This window comes from Esox lucius, chromosome 14 (assembly GCF_011004845.1).
Source record: "Esox lucius isolate fEsoLuc1 chromosome 14, fEsoLuc1.pri, whole genome shotgun sequence".
Classification (NCBI taxonomy): domain Eukaryota; kingdom Metazoa; phylum Chordata; class Actinopteri; order Esociformes; family Esocidae; genus Esox; species Esox lucius.
Window position 1 is genome coordinate 5,371,408 of NC_047582.1, and position 10,147 is coordinate 5,381,554.

Here is a 10,147-nt window from a genome sequence, read left to right on the forward strand (position 1 = left end):
CTATAAATTATCAGACTACAAATAAATTCCTTGATATTCTTTCAAGTTTGTTCATCAACGAGTAAATAAATCAGCAAACGATCAAATCGAGGATCTAAACTCAACACTGCGAAATACATTCGACACGGTTGCATCACTAAAAACAAAAGAAATACGCAACAAGAAACTTGCTCCCTGGAACACAGACACTAGAGCACTTAAGCAAGCCTCCAGAAAATTGGAGCGAAAGTGGCACTCCACCAAGTTGGAAGTATTCAGACTAGCCTGGATAGACCGTACACTACAATACCGAAAATCACTCACGCCTGCTCGATCAGTTTATTTTTCCAACCTGATTGAGGTGAACAAAAACAATCAAAAATTTCTCTTCGATACAGTTGCAAAATAAACAAAAATGCAAAGCCCAACAAGTGAAGTGGGCCTTCACTTTAGTTGTAATGAATACATGAACTACTTTGATGAAAAGATCATCACCATTAGAAAACAAATAACTGACTCCTCCTTAAATAGTTATGGTCCTCAAAATCTCAGTTGTCCTAAAAATGTCCTGAACCTCCCTGACCAGGTGTCAATGGGGACACTTGAATTTTTTGATACCGTATCGCTGGACACATTCACTAAATTTGTAATGAGTTCTAAACCCACAAACTGTCAGCTAGACCTGATTCCAACAAAATTACTTAAGAAGTTATTTCTTGTGCTGGGTCAGCCAATGTTGAACATAATATATTGCTCCCTTTCCTCCAGATGTGTACCAAACTCACTAAAAATAGTGGAAATTAAGCCTCTTCTACAAAAATCTAAACAATTATATGCCAATATCGAACCTCCCGTTCCTCTCAAAAATCTTTGAGAGATCCCATCATAGTACAGAGACTGCACTCGTGAAGGCAACAAATGACCTTCTAATGGCCTCAGACAAAGATTCTGCATCCGTTTTGTTGCTTCTTGATCTTAGTGCTGCTTTTGACACTATTGATCACTCCTTTCTCTTAGACAGACTGGAAACTCATATTGGGCTACGTGGACATGTTCTAGCCTGGTTTAAATCTTATTTATCTGAAAGATATCAATTTGTCAGTGTGGATGGCATATCTTCTGACAAGTCAAAGGTATGCTTTGGTGTTCCTCAAGGCTCGGTTCTGGGCCCATTATTGTTCTCACTATATATGCTCCCTCTGGGCGGTGTAATCCGAAATCACAATGTAAACTTTCACTGTTACGCTGATGACACACAGATATATATTTCAATGAAGCATGGAGAAGCCCCAAAATTAGCTGGTCCACACCTGTGGAGTACCTGGTTTGGGGGGCCTGTTGCTGTCCCTGTCCTTGTCAATCTGGTCATGCTTCTGACCTAGTCTAAATTTAAATAGACTCTGGATTTAGCCCACATGCATTCATTAATTATTCCAATTGGACTCTTAATATCTCATCCGGCAAAGCCAGAAGAGGACTGGTCACCCCTCTGAGCCTGGGTCCTCTCAGGGTTTCTTCCTACATTTCGGCCTTCTTAGGGAGTTTTTCCTAGCCAATGAAATACAACACTACTGTTGTTTGCTCCTTGGGGTTTAAGGCCGGGTGTTTCTGTAAAAGCACTGTGACAACTGCTTTTGCAAAAAGGGCTTTATAAATACATTTGATTGGTATATGGATCAAAGACAATCGATGCACACACATTTACAGCAATAAGCTTCAATCTTTACTTTAGATTTTAACTATAAAGGGTCCAACCTTTACTGCAGATTTTCCAAATCATAAGTTGTCCAAGAATTTTGACCTTTTAAAATAGCAATCTCTACTCCATCCCGCAGTCCAACTGCCGCAGTGTAACTGCTAAAAATCTTGCACATATTGCCCCACAATACAGTCAAGTATTTGATATACAGCCGATTCTGTAGGTTTTCCCACTTACAAAGCATGTAGAAGTCTGTAATCTTAGGTACTCTTCAACTGTGAGTGATGGAATCTAAAACAAAAATCTAGAAATTCACATTGTATGATTTTTAAGTAATTAATTAGCATTTTGATGCATGACATAAGTATTTGATACATCAGAAAAGCAGCTCCCTCCAAAGATTTTCAATTGGGTTCAGGTCTGGAGACTGGCTAAGCCACACCAGGACCTTGAGATTCTTCTTACGGAGCCACTCCTTAGTTGCCCTGGCTGTGTGTTTTGGGTCGTGGTCATGCTGGAAGACCCAGACACGACCCATCTTCAATGCTCTTACTGAGGGAAGGAAGTTGTTGACCAAGATCTCGCGATACATGGCCCCATCCATCCTCCCCTCAATACAGTGCAGTCGTCCTGTCCCCTTTGCAGAAAAGCATCCCCAAAGAATGATGTTTCCACCTCCATGCTTCACGGTTGGGATGGTGTTCTTGGGGTTGTACTCATCTTTCTTCTTCCTCCAAACACAGAGTGGAGTTTAGACCAAAAAGCTCTATTTTTGTCTCATCAGACCACATGACCTTCTTCCATTCCTCCTCTGGATCATCCAGATGGTCATTGCCAGACGGCCCTGGACATGCGCTGGCTTGAGCAGGGGGACCTTGCGTGCGCTGCAGGATTTTAATCCATGATGTCGTAGTATGTTACTAATGGTTTTCTTTGAGACTGTGGACCCAGCTCTCTTCAGGTCATTGACCAGGTCCTGCCGTGTAGTTCTTGGCTGATCCCTAACCTTCCTCACGATCATTGATGCCCCACGAGGTGAGATCCTACATGGTGCCCCAGACCTAGGGAGATTGACCGTCATCTTGAACTTCTTCCATTTTCTAATAATTGCGCCAACAGTAGTTGCCTTCTCACCAAGCTGCTTGCCTATTGTCCTGTAGCCCATCCCAGCCTTGTGCAGGTCTACAATTTTATCCCTGATGTCCTTACACAGCTCTCTGGTCTTGGCCATTGTGGAGAGGTTGGAGTCAGTTTGATTGAGTTTGTGGACAGGTGTCTTTTATACAGGTAACAAGTTCAAACAGGTGCAGTTAATACAGGTAATGAGTGGAGAAAAGGAGGGCTTCTTAAAGAAAAACTAACAGGTCTGTGAGAGCCGGAATTCTTACTGGTTGGTAGGTGATCAAATACTTATGTCATACAATAAAATGCAAATTAATTATTTAAAAATCATACAATGTTATTTTCTGGATTTTTGTTTTAGATTCCGTCTCTCACTTTTGACGTGTACCTATAATAAAAATGACAGACCTCTACATGCTTTGTAAGTAGGAAACCTGCAAAATCGCCAGTGTATCAAATACTTTCTCCCCACTGTAAGTTGACCATGGGAGTGTTACTAGTGCTATCAGGACACTGAACAATGGCCGTTTCTTAACTACAGTAGCTATAACTGAAATACCCTAAAAAATTACTTACTGTATTCTCTAAATATGACAGAGAAAAACCAGGGTTGTGTTAAGATCTCACCAGTTGATGCTCTCTGGTCCGTCTCCTTTGACCGTCAGCACCCCTCCCTCAGGTGGTTAGTGTTCCTGGTTGTTCCCGTTGGGTCTAAACAGCCATTGTCTTGATTCCCACGGGTAATCCTCCCAAACCCAATATTCAGTTGAATGTCTAGTGGTAGCTATCATAATTTTAAACATAGCGGTTTGCATAGTCTCTTCCTCAACACTGGGTCTGTAGTCTTTGGTCTTAGCCGCTGTAAACACCAGATGCAATGACGAGTTCAGAATCCCCACAGTAGAAACAGAGCCCCAAATCCCTTCTGCGTCATTGTATCTGGTGTGTTCTTCTCCCCCCTTTCGAATCTTTTCTTGACCATGCCTAAAGTGGAGCAAAATGCTTCGGGGGCTATCTCGGTCACCAGCGGGCTTGGCTACTTCGGTTGTAGGGAAATGTTCTCCACTCCTAACCTTGTCTGCAGATTTAAATGTGCCCTAACACATATTACCTGAACCATGTTTAACTGCATTGTGCCCTTACCTCCTGAGTTCAAAATTAGACTCCGGGTACCTGTACTGATCAATTCCAAATATAATTTCAGCCGGGCGCCCTGACTCTCACCCCTTTAGTAGCCAGCCCACGATCGTGGGAGGATTCAGGCTCCAGAGACCCAGTCTCTGGCCATGCTTGGTTGATCCGCTAGGATATGAATTTGAGATACTAGGTTTAGTAACCAAAGGATGAACCCCCAAAATGTGATGGTAATTCCATTGATAGGCGCTATTAAAGGAGTAAGTACAGAGACAAAATTATCTTGGCATAATTAGTAGTTTATTTGCAAATAGAGAGACGCGTCAAAAGCTTACAAAATAACCCTCTGAGGAATCTCTGAGGTAAATACATGAACAGTTAGTATTTATTACAGTTAAAACGGGTGTGGTAAGATGCTGCCTAGCTAGAGGGCATCATTGCATCAGTCAATGATGACCCCTAAACAAATAACAGAACCCCCTATCCCACATTCCTTTTCTTATCTAAACATGGGGACTCAATACTTTAATCAGTAAGAATACATCAGTTCAAGAAATTAGAAGTGACAAATGTTGTTGCCCTCATTGGATTTGAACTTGGGTCATAGCATCTCGACATTAGATCACTTTGTCACGCATTAGATCACTTTATCACATAAAATTTGAATATTTAGCTAGACACCATTAAGCATTGTGTTTAACTGTTTCTTATTAAGTTCACCTCCACCACAAATAGTGTCTATGAACTGTATTGCTTTTGCCACTGGTCATTTTAAAAGCTTATTAGCCAGTAATAACCTTGTTAGTATCTACTAACTTACTAATTGGAATAGTCATAAGAATTGAGCAATAGACTCTGTGCACCAGCGTAATGATGAACTTCCGCGTTTGTCTAGAAGTTGGTATTGCAGTTTCCGGTTTACACCTAAACACCTATACTCACAACAAGATGAGTGATGCTGTTGTACGGAAAAAAAAGAAATATAATGTATGTGACTCATTTAAGTTTCAAGGTACAAGTGGGGCATCATTTTAATCAGGAGAATGTCCTCTTTTAAATAAAATGTGGCTTGCGCCATTCAATGACTTCAAATGCTAGACTAGAAATAGTCAAAAGGCGATTTTTTATATACTTCCACGTAACGCAGGTTTAAGCGCAATGAATACCATATAGGATAGTAAAATAAAAGAGGAGACCTGTTTTGGTGCTTTTTTGAGGCTATGGAATTTAGCTTCAGCCAGAGTTCTTTTGACATTTTTGAGGCTAGGGTGAATTTTTATGCTTTCTATTGTCCTGCCTAATACTACACTAAAAAGGAACACGTCGATAACTAGCTTAGCCGATAGCCAGCCGGCACACCACAGTAAACTACTTACCCTCGTAGTTGTGCAGATAACTCGATACGTAGAGTTTGAATCCCTTGTTCCGCTTGTTTGTTGGAGCAGGGGACCAGGCATCAACAATTCGATGGACATCACTAATGCTTATTTTAGGCAGGTCTTGGGAGACATCTACTAAAAACTGAAATGTTGGGTGACGCGGGTGATCGCCTTAAGTAAACCGGAAAATTATATGCCGACATCTGGCTAAAGCGGAAGTTCGTCCATACGCTTGTGCACAGAGCCTATTGCTAGTGAGACTGAAGATGAACTTTACTCTGCCAAAGCTATTTCATTTCATGACACAACATTTGTTTGTTTTTTATTCATGAATGACATTAATACAATAACTATCAATATAGGTGACGATAACTGACGTTTTTGTCAGGTGAAAAGACGAGAGAATCATAGAAACCCCTACTCTTTTACTGCCCAAGAGGTTGCGATCTAACCTGTATTATCCCAAATCCAACAGAAAAAAGGTTGTAGCTAGCAAAGATTTTGTCTGTCCGGAAGAAATCCTAATGCATAATTTGTTTAGACTGTAACAAGGCTTGAACACAGAACCTCTGGCTTGGTAGTCCACGTCTCTAACCACCGCTATACAAGGGGTAGTCAGTCAGTCACTCACTCAGTAAGAGACATTTGCTCTTCTTGGCTATCTCCACTTACGCGGTCCGGCAAAAATACTGCTCTTGAATATAACCAATATCATAGGCCAAGGAGGAAATAGTTCCAGTGGAATTTACTTGCCCAATATTGAAGATATTAAATTGAGTTTATGCGTAGACCATGAGTGTGTGTCAAAAGCTTTCTATCCCTAGAACCATACTTCTTGGACTTTCATTTTCCTGTTCTGTCATGCAATTGTATTTTTGTAAATTGTAATGGTCTTCCAGCTCCTGGTTCTGCAACATTAGATTTTTGTTGTGCTATGCTTGTTTTAGTTTTTTTTTATCCACAGCTGTGTGTCTAAATACATAGAGTAGAACATAAAATATTAAAGAATAATATCTCTTGAAATGCTGATTTTCATTATGTATTGTTTTAGGCAGAATTATCCTAACCAAGGGTACCACCATTCAGCCCCACCTGGCTTTTTAATGGACCAGAAATACCGTGGCCCAGCTCAGTTTAACCCGATTGTTCCTTTAGTAAAGTCATAGGACTGTTTTGTATTTAAAAAATCCTGTTTTCAAAGTAACTTGGCAATATAAATACTACCAGATAAAGTTTCAATACTCACAATGTTTTAATGTTTGTAGGAGGTGAAACAATGTACAATAAATCAGAGAAATTAGGCCTATCCAGTCTAAGTCACCACAGTTTCAAGAATAAAGAAAATTGTGGATGTGTGAGACAAACACATTACTATGTAAGTGGTGCGTCATCTCTTGCTTTTATATATGGGACATGGGAGGGCCCACGCTCCAGGAAATCCACAAAAAACTATCGTCACGTGGGTTGGTGCACCAGTCTCAAGTGAGGCTGTAACAATGTGTGCAGTTAAGAGTATAGGTAGTGAAGATAATCCATGTTTAATAAAAGAAGGACTCCAACAAAACAAAAGGCAGCAACCAGTGACGTGGGTATTCCTTACACAGGATAAACAAACCCAAAATGAACCACACCTCTGGGCCTACAAACTGAACTTAAATAGGGTCCCCAATTGGAGGCAATAACTAACACCTGCCTCCAATTGGGGAAACCAAAAAAAGGATTAGAGGTGGCTAAAGGCCACCTCCTGTCCTGTCCTGGCTATGCCCCGAGCCCAGCGCAGAGATGGCTAGGGGCACAGCCAGGACGTGACACTGACACTCGACAACCTCTCCGGACCTGGAAAGCACCACATGTTCTCGGTCTGGTCATTGTGCTATTTGATCTGTTTCTGGGTTACGTAAACATGTGCCTTGGGTATGTATATTGTGGATTGTGACCAGATGCACGATTATGCCTGTCTTAGGTTATCAGAGTTGGGATCTTACCAGTCATTGGCTAACCAGCCCACTTCACTGGCCACACTTCAGGTCACATATCGGGGGAGAATTGGAGGGTGTTATATATGTTGCAAGAATACTTCCCAAGCAGCCCGTAGCACAGATCTCTCTGTCTAGATCCCACAACACAGGTGCTAAGATGTGAACAGGGGGGATAATGGGAGCGACTTGGACTGACCTCTCCTCTGTACCGTAGATCCAGGAAAAGGCATCAGCCTTGACGTTCTTGGTACCTGGACAGTATGAGAGTGAAGTGGAATCTGGTGAAAAACATGGCCCATCTCGCTTGACACAGGTTCAACCTCTTGCGGCCCGTATGTACTCAAGATTCCCTTGGTCCGTTAGAATCAGAAAGGGATCCTGGGCGCCCGCCAGCCAATGCCTCCACTCTTCCAATGCTAACTTCACTGCCAGGAGTTCCCAATCGCCCAAGGTAATCGTGTTGCCCGACCAGGAGATGGAAGGGTTGTGGTGGCGTAACCAAGGGAGACCGAGGATGACCTTGTGAACTGGTGAGGTGATGAGCAGGAAGGGTATGCGTTCCTGGTGTTGGTGACCTACGATGAGGGTGAGAGGTGCGGTTACGTGTGTCACATGACCCGTACCCAGCGGCCTGTTGTCTAAGGCACAAACGCGGAGGGGAGAGGAGAAAGGCCGAATACTGAGGTTCAAATTCCCCGCCGCACTGGTGTCCACTAGGGCTGTGGACACACGACAAGGACACCTACCTGTGACGCAGGTGATACCTGGGACCCTCTCCTTGCCCCAGCCGGATCCGGACACACCGGACCAATGACAAGTTGGTATCCAGAATCCCCTCAGTAGAAACAGAGCCCCGAATCCCTTCTGCGTCGTTGTTCCTATGCAGAGAGGTGAGCGTCCCCCACCTCCATCGGTTCGGGCTCTGCATCAGGGTGGCAGCGAGGAGGAGAGAGGCCACGTGGAAGCTCAGATATTTGTTAGATTGACCCTGCCCATATCATATTCATTATCTAAATATGTTTGTTTTATTTTATCTGGCTTACCATTCCAGATAAAATCAAATATTATTTTCTCACAGGATTTAAAAACAGACTCCCGGTGTAGGGATGTAATGAATAAATGTGTGAACAAGGATAATTTTAGTGAGTGGACTAGGGTAACCTTGCTAAAGATAGTTAGATGCATTCCTGTCCAAGGTTTTGATATGCGATCGACCTTGGTAATTTTCTTGTCAAAGTTACTAGAAACAACATTTTCTATATTTTTGGGAACATCCACTTCCTCATTGGTCCATTTGATTGGAAGTTTACATGGAAGTGTAGAATGAGTATCCTTTAATAATCCAATGCATAATATGATGCACTTTTCATAGTTGAGTTTTAATCCAGATAGATTTGAATAATGGTCTAGATTTTAATAATGGTCTAGATATTTAATGAGACAGGATAGTGATTCTGTATTTGGCGATATGACCAAACTTGAATCATCCGTATAAATGTTTTTAATCCCTGGATTTTTAAACCCTTAATATTGTTATTTGTTCTAATTTTGCCAGCTAAGATTTCTATGGCCATTATTAATAAATACGAGGATGTTCAGTTTGCACCAATTTGGAGACTTGAATGCATAAAGGCATTTTTGTGCTTCATTCAAATAGACACTATTATATACTGGCAGTGCTGGAATGGCTGAAAATGTTACTTACTACTTAAATATATCACATATTAAATGAAGCCAGGTAGGGGAGGCAAAACAACATCACAATTGCTTGTACTGAAATTATACTTTTCTTGTTTGAATTATATTTTTATATTTAATCTTCAGTTATTGCCAAGTATGTTTTGTGTCTGCTGGGTTGCACCTGCATAAATGTCACACACACACACACACACACACACACAATAAAGGATTTCAGTTAATACACACGCATTGACTGTCAGCAATTTTTCTACATGTTCTTTTTCTGCTGATACTGTATTTATTTTCTCTTGAATGTATACACAAATTCTGCTTATGCATTCATTAATACAGGTGCATCTAAAAAAATATATATATATATCATGGAAAAGTTCATTTTTTTTACATAATTAAAATCAAAAAGAGACACCTTCATACAGTGTGTTCTTGATTCATAACACAAAGTGAAACATGTTTCAGTCTTGATGATTACATACAGCTAATGGAAATCAAAAATCCAGTAACTCAAAATATTAGAATGTAAAATGTACAGTACAGACATTGACCTGAGAATCCAAAGTCAACCTGAGAAGAGCTCTAATCAGCTAATTAACTCCCTGAGCCTCAATTACATACTGCCGCAATCATGGGGAAGACTGCTGACTTGACAGTTGTCCAGAAGACACTCATTGACACCCTCCATGAGGAGGGTAAGACACAGAAGGTCATTGCTGGAAGGGCTGGGTGTTCGCAGAGTGCTGTATCAAAGCATATTCATGGAAAGTTGACTGGAAGGGAAAAGTCTGTTAGGAAAGCCACCACGCAAAGACATGTCCAGGACCATGTCGCATTCCAAGTGTCAAGCCACTCCTGAACCAGAGACAATGTCAGTAGCGTCTTACCTGGCCAAAGTAGAAAAATAACTGGACCGTTGCTCAGTGGTCCAAAGTCCTCTCTTTAGATTTAGAGGAATGTCAATTTTGCATTTCATTTGGAAATCAATGTTCCAGATTCTGGAGGAAGAGTGGAGAGGCACAGAATCCAAGTTACTTGAAGTCCAGGGTGAAGTTTCCACAGTCAGTGATGATTTGGGTTGCCATATCATCTGCTAGTGTTGGTCCACTGTTTTATCAAGTCCAGAGTCAATTCAGTAATGTGTGCAAAAGGAGCCCCGACAA